General features: G+C 38.2%; 1 pseudogene; it reads left to right on the top strand.

The window, feature by feature from the left end:
- Positions 1-13,318: 13,318 nt before the first annotated feature.
- On the top strand, positions 13,319-14,054 carry LOC149161007 (phosphatidylglycerophosphate phosphatase 1, chloroplastic/mitochondrial pseudogene; annotated as a pseudogene).
- The last annotated feature ends 500 nt before the right edge of the window (positions 14,055-14,554 follow it).

The raw sequence follows: 14,554 nt of genomic DNA on the forward strand, positions 1-14,554 counted from the left end.
CCTGCAAAACCTTTTGTGCTTCAGGTTTTTCTAGGCACCTTAATAAGATTGAATCATAATTTCGCCTAAAAAGCACATCATCAATAATTGTAAATTTTTTTTCTTTCAATCTAATGGCCCTTTTGTTTTTGTAAGACAGGTTAGGAGGTGCATATCCATTTTTCAAATAAGATATTAAGTCAGCATATTGTGACTCAGAATCAGTAATACTTATCTGGTTGATTTCTTTGGTTTGATCTGTATCACTTGATTCTGGAATATTGGATGCTCCTGCTAATAACCTGCAAAAACCTTGACCTCTAACAATCTTTGCTAGTTTAATTTCTAAGTCATATTCTTGAAGTGCTGTAACCCAATTTGCCCTTTTTTCACCTAGTTCCCTTTGGATCAATAGTTGCCTTACTGCGGGGAGAGGAACTATAACTTTTGTGTGAGCTTTTAAAAGGAAGGGTCTCTAATGTTTGACAGCTTTATATACAGCAAAGGCTTGTTTTTCTACTTTGGAGTAATTCAATTCAGCACCCTGAAGATTTGAACTATAGAATGAAATGGGTGCTTCCACATTGTGATCATTGAGTTGCGTGAGTACTGCTGCATAAGAAAAGTTGGATGTGATAGTATACAATGTAAAATGATTAGAAAAATTCGGAGTATTTAAGGCTGGGGCATTGATTATCGATTGCTTGATTAAATCAAATGCTTCCTTTTCTACTGATCCCCACTTAAAGACTGAATTTTTCTTAATCATAGTTTGAAGTGGAAAAATAATTTGAGAAAAATCTGGAACAAATCTTTTGACAAAATTGATTTGGCCTAAAAATGACTGCATGGATTTTTTATTATGAGGGAAAGAGATTTCAGAGATTTCTTTGATCCGATCAGGATCAATATAAATGCCATCTTTAGACACAATAAAGCCCAAGAGCTTTCCTTGGTCAAGAGCGAAGAAAGATTTTTTAGGGTTAAGAAAAATGCCATATCTTTTGCAGCGTTGAAAGATTTGATTTAGATCATGCAAATGATTTGACCTCTCTTTGGAAAATACAGTAATATCATCTAAATAGACGACTATTGTTCTATTAATCAACCCTTTAAAAGCTATATCCATTGCTCTTTGGAACGTCGCTCCTGCATTGATAAGTCCGAAAGGCATTTTCTGATACGCATATGTTCCCCATTTTGTTCTGAATGTGGTTTTAAGATGGTCATCAGGACGGACCAGAACTTGGTTATATCCTGAGAAACCATCTAGAAAGGACATTAACTTAGAGCCTGCTACTGATTGGAGTATCTGCTCCATGGTAGGTAATGGGAACTTGTCTTTTAGGCTTTCCTTGTTCAAATTTCTGAAATCAATACAAATCCTAATGTCGCCATTTTTCTTTCTGACTGGCACCATATTGGAGACCCAGTTTGAGTGCCGAACGGGAAAAATAATCTTAGCTTTCAAGAGTTTGTTAAGTTCGGATTTTATTTGACTATCTAAGTTTGGATGTATTTTCCTCAACTTCTGCTGAATTGGTTTCTGATCGGGAAGCATTGGAATTGTATGCTGGATGATGGATGTATCATATGTCTTTAAATCATCATATTTCCAAGCAAAAACCTGTTTATTTTTCCTTAACAGTGTAATGAATGCCTCCTTCTCTTCCAAAGAAAGTCCTAATCCTAAATTGATGTTTTGAGGGGTTTGCTCAGTGCCAAGGTTTATCAATTCAAACCTTAGGGTAGAACTATGGAGCTTTGCATTAGTCACAGGTTTAAACCTGTCTTTAATATCATACAGATCCTCAAGCTTTACAACAGGCTTAGTGATTTAATTTTCCTCAGGTTTACCTCTCATTTGAAGGTCATGCTCATTTTCCTCGATGATTTGATCATCATTGGACTTTTCGGAAGTTAATAACTGCAAAATGTCTTCATCATGGTTAAATACTCTCCAATTTGTGACATTGTCAGGAATTGATGGCCTAAAAAGCAATTCTACTGAAAATCTATCTGGGCTGTAGTCTTCAGAAGGTAGGAGCTTGGAAGCGACATTGGCTAGCAGGTCGACTGCCGAATTTTGAGACCTGGGAATAGAAGAAATATTGAATGCCAAAAAGTGGGAGGTAAGTTCTTGTGTCAGCAATTGGTAATGCTTGAGATGGGTGGAAAGACAATGAATTGTATTCCTTACCTGTTTGATAATAATTTCAGAATCTTCGAACACTTTCAAATATTGGACCTTGAGGCTAATGGCTTTATATAGCCCTTGGACTAAGGCTTCATACTCTGCTGAGTTATTTGTGCATTCAAATTCTAACCTACAGGACAGCATTGTTTTTTCCCCTTGTGGGCTAATCAAAATACATCCTGCTCCTGAGCCCTCACTAGATTTGGACCCATCGAAATATAACAACCAAATTAAAGCAGTATTAACAAATTTATTTACAGTTTTCTCAGTACCATTGAAACATCTAGACCTATCTATTTGTGAAAAAATTTCAATCTGCGATGCAAAATGGTTTACTGAGAAAGGAGATGACTGGGCAGCGAAGTTGCCAAAGAATGACTCTGATGAATAATTCCCCAAAATGTTGTTATTAAATGCTATTGGCTGGTTTTCTTATTCAAACTCAGTAACTGTATGGGTCATATGTTTTTCTCGATCAATCCTTATTTGATTTGGCCTACCCTTATAGGGAAGCCACATATGTGACCAATCAGTAGAAATATACCCATGTAGTTTTTCAGACCAATCCCTGCTCAAGATCAAACTGTAAAATTCAGGTATATCGGCTATTAGGATATCAATCCTTTGTACTATTCTGGGATCAGCAGATAACCTGATAGTTACGGAATTAATCTCTCCTAAAACCTGTACTTTGGTCCTGTCCAACTGTAAAATATGAATAGCAAACTTCTGGGGTTCAATGTTCAGTTTGGAACAAACTGAAGCTGGCATTATGTTAGAAGAAGCCCCTGAGTCAATCAAACAGTTGTGCAGGTTTCTATTGTAGATCTCATAGGTTAGAAGGAAAGGTGGAGTATGAGAGTTTGATCTATCTCCTATTAGGAATGCATCAGTAGCTTCAACCATACCAGAAGGTGGATGACCTGTATCATTAGCAGCTTTAGCACTGGGAAGAGGTGAAGTGGGAACAGCATTAAATTCTTTGAGAAGCAATTTCTGCTAATGTTTTAATTTGCTAAGTTCAAACATAGTAATGTTTGCCTTAGTTTTCTTCATATCATCAACAATATTGTAATCCATCGAATCAGATACTACCAAAGTTTTAGATGTTGAAGGAGTATTTGAGGTTGAAGGTTGGTTTTGAGGGACCGCTGCAGGTGGCTTCTTTGTAGATATTTTTTCCTTTGTTGTAGCAGCACCTGCACTCCTTTTCTTTGAAGTTGCCTGAACAGGTTCGGAGGTACTTTTACTCCTAGTAGTGACAGGGAACGCTTCTTCCTCATTATCGGTATCGAAGTTGGGTAGTATGAAATCCCACATTCCGTGACATTCAAAAATCTCCTCTTCTTCATCAGTAGGTGTAGCTGTTTCTTCTTCTCCTTCTTCAAGATCTGAATCTGCATTTGATATAACATTTGGTGGTTTTGATTCAGTTTTCTTATAATTTCTAAAGGGTCTTTTGGTTGAGGTTTCGGCTACCTGTTTCTTGATTTCAACCATTTCGTTTGACAAAGTCTTGAGGACCTTTTGCAAACCTTCCATGTCATATGGATCTTTTGGGGTTTTCTTCCTTGAATCATCTTTAAAAGAAACTTTTTTGGCTTTTCTGTCTTCCAGAGCAGCTTTCCTTTCTAGAGCATTAATGCGTTTCTCCACAGCAAGTGCTTCTTTCATGTTTTCAGCTAAAGTAGGTTTCCCAGCCATGTCTACAAAAATAGCTATATTGGCAGGTAGGGCAGTTATATACCATTCGCTTCGAATTTTCTCACTTGGTTTGGAGGCCATCGGGATTTTATTCAATAGTTTATTGAATCGGGCATTAAATTCCTTAATTGGTTCCCTATGCTCTATCCTAAGATTGGAGAGATCGTTTATTAGTGTAGCCAAAGACCTATCATCTCCATACTTGGTAAGAAACTGTTCTTGGCAAGTGTTCCAACTGGTAATGGAACCAAAGGGTAAAGAAAAATACCAGGATCTTGCTGATCCTTGCAAGGTATAAGGGAAAAGTCTAACAACAACATCTTGTACTATTACTCCTTTCAAGTTGACTGCCAACATGAAGTTATTAATGTGTTCCTCAGCTTGGGTCCCATCATCTGGGTTAAACTTAGGTAGCCATTTTTCAGGAGCATCAGGTAATGCATGCAATGGTGCAGGCATGTTGACTGCACCAGGCCTGGTCCATGGATCTGCCATTATAACAGCAGTAGCAGATGATGCTACTATTGAAATTCGAAATGTCTGGGAAGGAAATAATGTTGCGGAGTGAGCAGATGAGGATGTTAAAGCTCCTAATCCCTTATGAACAACAATATGTAATGAGGGAGTGGATGGTTGACTTCGCACAGGGGAAAGTGAGATGGAGGTTGAGGATGAAAACTCTTCACTGTCAGATCCTTCAGTATATTTCTTCGCCTTTTTCCTTTTGGGTAAATGGAACTCAGTAGGTTCAATACCGAGTTTTTCACTCTGAAGTCTCGTGAGAGCGTGAAGTAGATTAAACTGCGAAGTCGCACTGCTTTGTGATACCTCAGATTTCTGTGGTGAAATCGAGAAGCTCTGAAGTTTGTGGATAAGAGACTGAACTTCAGGGGATTCAAGACTTAATTGTTCTGGAGTATGATGGGTTTGAGCAGTGGTAGTTGATTCCTCTTCTTCGTGTTTGGATACTGGAGAACCAGCATGCAATTAGGAAGTACGAGGAGATACGGAGGGAGAATTACTCTTAGAATGGCCTACAGATTTAGGTTTGCTTGCCATTCACAGTTGAGGCCCTCCTTGTAGCGCCAAAAATGTTGATGCCCCAAAAATCGTTGTATCAACATTGGGGGATAACCACCCGGTCCGGACCTTAGTACAACTCCTTTTCCATTTGGAATGGTGGCTCCGACTAGGGATAATGGGACCAGTTTCCCAGTAAATGGATAAACGGGATAAGTGAATGATTGGTTAACTAATCATATGATAGGCGAATAACTTAATCTATTGACGAAATGAAAGAACTACTGCTAATCCTGGGAACTATTGTACTTTTAAAGTGTAGCGCTTGATGATCTATGTTTATAAACAGGCATGTAGATGACTCTATTCAATAAACATGGACTTTTATTCATTCAGAATTACTCTGCTTAAATCGTTAAACAAAGGATTAGCGCAATATTGCTACACTATTTATATCATCGACACATATATGATCAAAGGAAAGGCATCCCATAAACATCCAATAGTGGAAGGAATACAGAAATGCTATTAAAACACATACATATATTCGATAATAGCAAAGGTAATCAAATAACAATTCATATGAAAAGAATGGATTCACACATAGATAATAGTACCATATGAGCTGCTAAACACTCCCAATATCAATCGCTATCTGAGATTCTTCCTTCAATGCAGAAATACTTTCAAACAAAAACAGTAGTGCACATTTGCATAAAAGCTTCCTTGTTAAAATTAGAATAACTGGTCCAGTTTTATAAAAGAATATGGCTGAAGCACAATAGTGCAACTTCAGTCTTTTAGTCAAGTACAAAACTTTACGACCCTTTCTAAAAACATGAAGGGGTCTATAAATACCTAATTAAGCTAACTATCTATGAAACTGAAATCCTACTTAATTGGTATCAATTGATTTTGATAATATTTTCCTCAGCAATCTGGCAGTGGGCGGCATGAATCATCAAGTAGGTTGTTTGCCTTTAAATCTGAGCTGACTTATCGCAAGCATCGGCTCCACTTCGGGTGGTTTGTTGAGGCGAGAGCTGAGCTGGGCGTCATAGGTGGCATCCTGAATATCGGGGATAATATACCCGATTACATCTGTAAGGCACTTGAGGGCGGCTCTCTGAGTGTGTGGTTTTACCAAGAAGAACCAATAGGTGTCCCACGTTAAACTGTTAATTCCAGCAATTAATCTTCCCTTTTCCTCTAGATTAGGATTACATGACTGCTCCAATGTTTTCATCGATGTCAATTTTCCTGGTGTGCATTGGGAAATCATGTTTGATAAGTAAAGAGTGTTATTAACTAATTCAACCAAATTGCTTGAAGTTGATTTGCATCTTGAAACTACCCTCTCTGCTTTCATTAACTGGGACTGCCATTCTGTAAATAGTATATCTTTATGTGACTCTAAAATTCTTGGTAAATTCACCGCTTGTCCTTGATCAGAATCTTGCCAGTCAAGAAATGCCGCTATCATTTCTTCAGCTTGATCCAATTCCGTCCTAGCCTTTTCTACTTTGTCACTTTATGGATGTCGTTAACTCACATAGTGGCTCCGCCTGGGCGATTTTTTGACATAGAAGCTTAATTTGGGCTATCAATGCAGTATTTATCTGTAGTGCTTCTATTCTGAATTCAGTTACTTGTGGAACGCCCTTTGTTTTCTCGAGCTGTGCTGATAATTGAGCAATTTGCTCATCTTTTGTTTTTAGCATTTTCTCATTTGCTGCCTTCAACTGCGCCAAGGCCTCTGATAATTCTTTCTACTTTTGGATTGCATTGTGGTCAATCCTTTGTTTTTTCGCCTGCAATTGTTGATTTAGTTGATTGTTTACTTGCTGTTGTGTCAACAATTGTTGTTCTGCCTGCTCCGCTTTTTGCTTTGCTTCAGTTAGTTGTGCCTGTAATAAGAAGATTTCCTGGTCTTTTGTTTTCAGTAAAAGACTCACCTCCAATGCCTTATCTATTGTTGCTGCCGAATAGGCTCCAGCATATTGTGACAGTTTTTTCAGGTCATCAGAGGGGTCAAATTCCTCCCTCCAAACCACATTGCCCGTGACCGTCTGTTCTAGGAAAAGAGAAGGTTGATCAGTCCTTCTTCTTTTCCTCTGTCGTTTTACTACAACTTTATGTCTTGGGCTATAGAAGACATCCAAGGGAGGAATCTCTTCTACCTGCAAAATGATTTGATCGGAGGGGTCCTTTGGTATTATATCTACTTCTTTTGAAATGGGTGGGCCGCTGGTTCCACTTAGAACCTGTTGTGAAGTGGTTTCCTGTGTGTCTGCTGCTTTAGAAGTTTCAGTGTTCTTGGAACATTCCAGACTACTGATAAAAGAATCAAATTGCTGCCATTCGTGGAGCAATTTAGGATCGATATGAGTATCCACATTTATTTCAATGTTGGTCTGTTTTTTCTCTTTAGTCTAGGTCTCTTCCCGCACTTTCTCCTGCTCTTTCTCCTGAGTTTCCTCCTGTGGCTTCTCTTGTTCTTTTGTTGTAACCGGAGGTTCCTTTGACTGCTTTCGTTCAGGCTCGCTTGACGATGTTGTTGGGATTGTTGCTAACAGATCTAGAGGCAGAGTTTGCAACCTCTCTTCTCTAAGTCTGTTAAATTCAATCAAACCTTCATCTTGATATTTCATTCTGGCAAATGCCTTAACCTACATTATTGACTCAGCTGAGGAGAACAGGTCGTCAAACATATCTTCTTTATGATTAAGTTTTGACAATTTGGCCTGTTCGAGTGCATTATAGGCGACTTTGTTGGGATCAAATTGCCTATTAGGGAGAGTTGCTAGAGTTAATGATTTCATTTTAGTAGCTTCTTTCTCTGCATGTTTGAGATCATGCAAGGTATAAACACCGCATCTCAAAGGAAAAGAGGGCCAGCCCTGTTTTTTATTTTTCTTGAGAGTCTGTGTAACACTCTCAGCAATGATTTGGTAAGCTATTTCCCTCGCCAGCAGTTTATCAGGTATGTACAAAGGAAGGACGTGAGGTTTGGCTTGGCTGCCGAAAAATCTTATATAAGTGAACTTCTCCTCCCTGAACCGTCTTCCTACCGATGTTAAGTCAATTCCAGCTTGGTAGGAAATCTTGGGAGCAGGTTTATCAAAAATAGAATAATGAATAGGTAACATAAATCCATTGCAGACTTGGTATAAATGGTGCTTATACGAGCATTTCCACAATTTTTGATGGTATATGTGAATCGGCATGGGGTCTTGTGGCGTCCACCTCCAGCTGAGCACAGGAAATTCAGAGTTAAAACACAAGGTGTCTAAAATATAGGCACTGTAATAGAATGGGGGAATTACCCTTTCAGTAACGCGGGTCTTATTTCTAAACTCAAGAACAGCTGTTGCTAGTTTATCTGAGAGAACAGTGGCCCAATCCATTATTTCACTGTTGCATGCCGCTTCCATCAAGGGAACCATTTCTATAGTGAAATTAGAAGAGTCGTGCAACCCCCACAATCTACACATCATTATTCCAGCATAACAATAAGGAGAACATAGGGAATCAACCGAGTACTTACCGGAAGATTCATGTTTGTGTTTTGCTGGATTTTGTCTCCAATCCCGGATGGGTTCGGATTCCACCTCATTCTCTTTTCGGAATTTCTCCAAAAATGCCTTATTGTACTTCTTCTCTGGCTCAGGCAAATGATACATTTGCCTTAAATCATCAGCCTTGAATGACCCAAAAATCCTCCCGTCTCTGGTGCAGAAGGTTCTATCCATGATCGGTATTTCCTCAATTGCCCATCGCACTACATCTGTATATGGGAGAATTTGCTCCCGATCTGCTATCCGATGAAGGAAGGAGTCAGCCAGGTCTTTTAAAGTACCATCAGATTTCCGAGTTGAATCTGCAGAAGCTTGTACTGTTGTCACTTTAGGTTCTTCGACTTTAATCAGGTTGTAGGTACTTTGCCAAGTAGTTCTGCCGAGACCAGAACATGCAGTATCAGATATCAATCCTTTCTTTTTGTTTGTTGGATCAGTGACGGCTTGTCCTGTGGCTGGCACAACGGAAGCGACCGTGGTTTTCTTAGATTTCTTCCCCATTCTGCTTGAGTTTTCTTCTTTGGATGAATTCTGCACAGAGGTGAAAATGAACGTAACACAGAGAATTGACAATGAAAATCCAATATGAGAAAGATAAATTGATCAATGCGTGGTGAGGGATTAGCTTTCAAAATGGCCGCGAATACAATCTATGGGAGATTTCAGAACTTATTATTACATTAAATGGCTGTTTAAACCTACCAATCCTTTAAATGCCCATCATATCATTAATCAGCCGAATGATTCGTTTAAGCGTGCCTTGGATGTTTTGGCGGTTGAGCAGAGGTAAATCACTGTTCGACAGATCAAGCTTTTAATATGAATCGATCATAATATCCCTCTGTCTTAACGGCTTTTTGAAATCTGCGCTTTTGGCTTTATCGCAATCGGGTGTCGGGGAAAGCTTAACTTCTTATGTTGGCACCTTTTGAAATCCCCGATCGCCGATAGCGATATCGCATCGCATCGGGAGTATGCGCGCTCTATGAAAATATGGATGGTATACCGCCGATCGCTGATAGCGAAATTGCATCGCATCGGGGTGAATGGTCTGGGGCGCTTTAAGAACATGCATAGAATATTTCCGATAGCCGATAGCGATGTCGCATCGGCGAAAACCAATGGGCCATTAACTTATGCTCCCTATGTCATTGCGATATGCAATCTTGCGATCGCTTTATCGCAATGATCAAAGATTGATTATTTGTTTTATTATGATCAAAATGGGTTTATCAAAAAGGTTTTCATAATGTTTTTCATTTTGTTTTCAGACCTTTTTGAACAATACAATATTGATACCAATCAAAACTAAAAGGGACCCATTTCATATAATAGTTTTTCTAAAGAGCTAATGATAAGAAATGGGGGGTTGTTGTAAAGCACAATAGTAGCCTAAAAATTTCCAAAATTTGTGAAGAGGATCATCTAATAGAACATTGCCCATCACTACCAAGATTACTACAGGTACTCAGGAAATCAAGTAAGGAATCAAATCGACTACCAAGTATAACTCAAAACCCATTATCATTTGATACTTGGATTAATGCTTATTTTCCTCAGTAGGCTCATCAACATGTTTATAATGCCACAGTTTCATGGCAAACCTTTAATCCTCCTCCAATTGAATATCCTACTTCATGGTCATAGTGGCCCTCTCCTTGGCCGTCATCCTTGAGCCAGATATCACCATGGCCTCAAGAGTTGTTTGGATCCTTATCTCTAGGGTAATCTCCCATGCAACTTCAATCATATGAGCACTAACAAAAGCCACAATTTCTTTCCAATGCACCATTAAGTTATCCTCCTCCATGGTCCCAACCACATGTGCAACCTTGCCCTAGCCTTAATCCATACCCTATTCCTAGTCCATACACTAAACCTAATCCTAATTCGCACCCTAGACTTAACCCTAGTTATAAATCAAAACCTAGACCTAACCCTAGCCCAAAGCCTAATCCCAATCCAAATCCAAACCTTACTCCAAGAATTGACCAAAACCCTAGCCCAAACCATATCATAAACCCTAATCTAAACCATCAGGTTGCACAACAGTTTGAACCACCTATTCTTCCGGTTGATTCCCATGTTGAACAAAATACTACATCTTCCATGTTTGGAAAGGGAATGAATTTGGAAACTTCCCCCATTACCACAGAACATTCACCCCGGGAAGTTATCATTCAAAGACCACCAGAGGAGCAATATTTCATTGGAACTTGTTCTGAAAATGTTGTTGAAACTCAAAACCCTAGAATCTCTCTCAACCATTCTTGTCAATTTGAAAAACAAATACTTGAGCCTGAACTTGAGGGATTTGTCTTTTGTCTTTCACCAAATTCTTTGTGCCTCCAAGAGAGTGACTATCAAACTGTGGAAGACTTGCATTATTTGGAGAATCATATATATGTGGATTCCATTGCATCCTAGTTTCGAGCAATCATCCAGCCACCTTATTTCCTCATCATTTCGAAACTCTTGGTACCATGTCAATTGAAGCAATTGGTTTCTTATGCTTTAGTATGTCTTGAAGTCTATTCTTTAAAATTAAGTGTGAGTATAATCAGCGTTTTGTTACGCACTTGGCTTCATTGGAAGTATGCCTTCACTTAAAGGTGATATTTATTTCTTTAAAAATAGGGTAGGATAAAAGGAGAATAATGAATAAAGATGCATAACAACACTCTTGAACTCATGATTCCCTAAAAGCATAGCTTTTGAAATTTCTATTATCATGCACTCTCATGGTAAGATTTTTCAAAAGAAATTTACACTTAATACCTCATATTTTAAAGTGACTTTGATTATGGATTAACATGTCAGTCAAGGATATTGTTATAAGTTACATGTAATACTTTTCTCCTATCCTTAGAAACTATTATTCAGAACGTCTTTTTAAGTCCTCTTCGAAGGGATCAATGAAAAACCTCCTACGATGGACCATGCCTACAAAACTATAATAAGATTTCATAAAGAACCCTCGCATGATCAACTCAAGGAATATTTTTAGTCATTATCCAAGATGTTTTTAAAATAAGTTCTTAGGGTAGCATGACAAACTAGTAAAGAATAGTAATTGAAAACTTTTCATGCCATCCTACACTCTTAAAGAGTAGATTTTCTTCCCCACCTATTAATTAACTCATCTGAGGTTAATCATAATTAGAGTTTTTTTCTATTAAAAAAAAAACATAAACGAATTAATTGAGGGATAGGAGGTCTCATTGTGAGCCGACCTACTATGATCATGGGTCCTAAGGAGAATGACATTACTGCACTGGTCACCAAGTCAGGGTAATGGCTTTCAGTTGAAAAACTAGAAGATGAGAGGTCTCATCGTGAGCTGACTTGTTCATTCTTGTTAGTTCTCGTGAATGGCACTGTCGATAGCCGGTTACCAAGCCAGGACAACGGCCTTCAATTAACTTCTAAAAAGAGAAAAAGTAAAATGTTCTTAAACGACTCTGAATCTATATCTAATAGGTGGGACAAAAGCATTTCATAAGGTTAAAAGGTACCCCTATCGAGGCTATGGACGCCTGCTGGCAGTAGGGCCATGCTTGTGGTATTAAAGTTAATTTTACACTATGATTTACTTGGTTGTTTTTGCCTTTCCCTAAACTCACTATTAATCTCTTTGAGAATGGCTTTAACATCCTTCTATTGTACTGCCTTGGATTTCTATCTTTTTGGAATGATTTTTATGGACGTGGGACCCTTAGTACAGGTAATTCACTGTGCCCAGGCAAGAGGAGCTTTAACTATACATGGATAATGGTAAATTTATCACTATGGGAAGGTATTGCTATGTCCACTTTTAACACTATGGTTTTTAAAAAATTTAGGCCACTTGTATTTACAACGAGGATATTAAAAGTGAAACTTTTGATGAGGGATGCCTCCGAGATATTCTTTTGGAAATTTTAAAAGTTAGCTATTTTATTCAAGTAATAACACCATCCGTGTAATTTAGTTTTTCATGGTAGCTTTCGTTTTAGGTTTTCTTGAAATCAGCTTAAGCGAATAAAAAGTCCAACGGACACTGTGTTTTAGAGAAAGCTTTATCTAGTGCAGGAAATGTGATCACGAAAAATTGTAGGAACATCATTTTGAATGCCTACAAATATTTCTAATTTTGTTTTTTGCAAGGAAGTAAGAATATCGTATTTCCTTGCATGGGGACATGCAATATGGTAAGCATGGGGGGATGTTGGGTCTCCGTTTTATCTTATTTTTATTTATTTCTCTCATGCTATCGATTGGCTAAATGATCATTTTCAAAGAGTATTTTTTACTTCTTTATTTTAACATGATTAAAATAGCATTAATGAGAGTTTAATTAAGGTTTGTATGTTGCAGGATTAAAATCAGTTTGATTATACTTTGGAACATGCCTGCACCATTGCATTTATGTCCCTGCACCATTGCAATTATCTGTCTGCACCATGCAATGGATTCCTACACCACTTACCTGCTTGCACTCCAAATGATTCCTAGACTGCACTCACATTATTTGTGCCTGTACTCGAACCCTCCATTCATGGGGATCGAATTGTATCAGTTGTTGACTTGTATGATTTTGTTCCTTGGCTTGCTATGGCGCACATGGTTAGTCCCTCCATAAGAATAATGTGTGCTTGTCTATTACAATCTCTATGAACCATCCTAGCAGTTGGCCTTTCAACAAGCCAGTGACTTCATAGGTTTGGCTTGGCATTGACAAGTATTTTGAGATTATCAAGAAGCCCATGGATTTGGAAACAATAAGGTCCAAGTTAAGAAACAATCAATATTCTACCCCACTGGAATTTGGCAATGATGTTAATTGACATTTGACAATGCCATGATGTTCAATCATCTTGATCATGAAGTTTACAACATCTCTGAAGAGTTGTATGATATGTTATTTTCTGAATGGAAGTCCATTGCAGTAAAAATGTTGAAAGAACTTAAAATTTCAAGTCAGAGGTTCAATTTTGTGGGCATTTTGTCAAGCCTGAGAGTTATATTCAGGGAGCAGCATTTGGCTCTACTGCCTTTAAATGTCCCAGATGTAAGGTGGGTCAATTGGAAAGAGTTGAAGGAGCAAGGATTTCAGGGGATTGTGTTCGATAAAGACAATATGCTGACGACCCCTTACGCGCCTTATCTTTGGCCTGCAATTATAGATTCTCTAGAGGATTGTAAATCAATTTTTCAGGGGCGGATTGCTCTACTCAGTAATTATGTTGGGCTTTATTAATATGATCTTGATGGTTCAGAAGCAAAAGCTTTGGAGGAGCTTAGGGATACCAGTTATAAGACATGGATCAAAGAAGCCATCAGGAATAGCAAAAGACATTGAAAAATACTTCGGTTATGATCCATCATTACTTGTGATGGTTGGTGATCGCCATTTTATAGATATTGTTTATGGTAATAGGAATGGTTTTCTAACTATACTGACAGAGCCTTTAACTCTAGCTGGGGAGCCTTTCATTGAATCCATTATGACTGAATCTTCTAGCACCGTATCTGAAGGCCACGAGGGACGTAGCAGTGACTGGGAAAGTCATTACATGGAATTGAAGGGTAGTTGAATCGCACCTTCCAGCAATAGCTACTCCAGGAAAAGAGGAACGATTCACTAGAATCGTTCCCTCTTTCGACACTCAGTTTCAAACTAATTCTTATTTCGGCAAATTGTTAAAACTCATAATCTTCTATATTTTAATTGGTTGAATTAAAAGGCCCAGTTTGTAATTCGATGCTGTATAAGAGATTGTCGGGAGCAAGAACAATTAGTGAATTAAATAGACAATTAGACAGTAAGGAAGGAAATTGATCGAGCCCGTGACATTGTGCATGAGAGGAAGGTGCAGAAGGGAATAGGATTTGTCCCAATGTAGCCTCACATAGTTCATAACTGGTGGATAGCTCCTCTTGTCTTGCTAGAGCTAAGCATTGTCTGCTTAATGTAAAGATTTTTTTTTTTTTTTTTTTTTTTTTTTTTTCAGGAATTAATTGAAGCAATTTTCATCTATGTTTTCTCTATTTATTTATTGCATCTAATGATTATGACTGCTGTGTGAACCAGTTC

Source organism: Pinus tabuliformis, chromosome 5_2, assembly GCF_031772625.1.
Source record: "Pinus tabuliformis cultivar Carrire ecotype Pingquan chromosome 5_2, CPIR1, whole genome shotgun sequence".
Classification (NCBI taxonomy): domain Eukaryota; kingdom Viridiplantae; phylum Streptophyta; class Pinopsida; order Pinales; family Pinaceae; genus Pinus; species Pinus tabuliformis.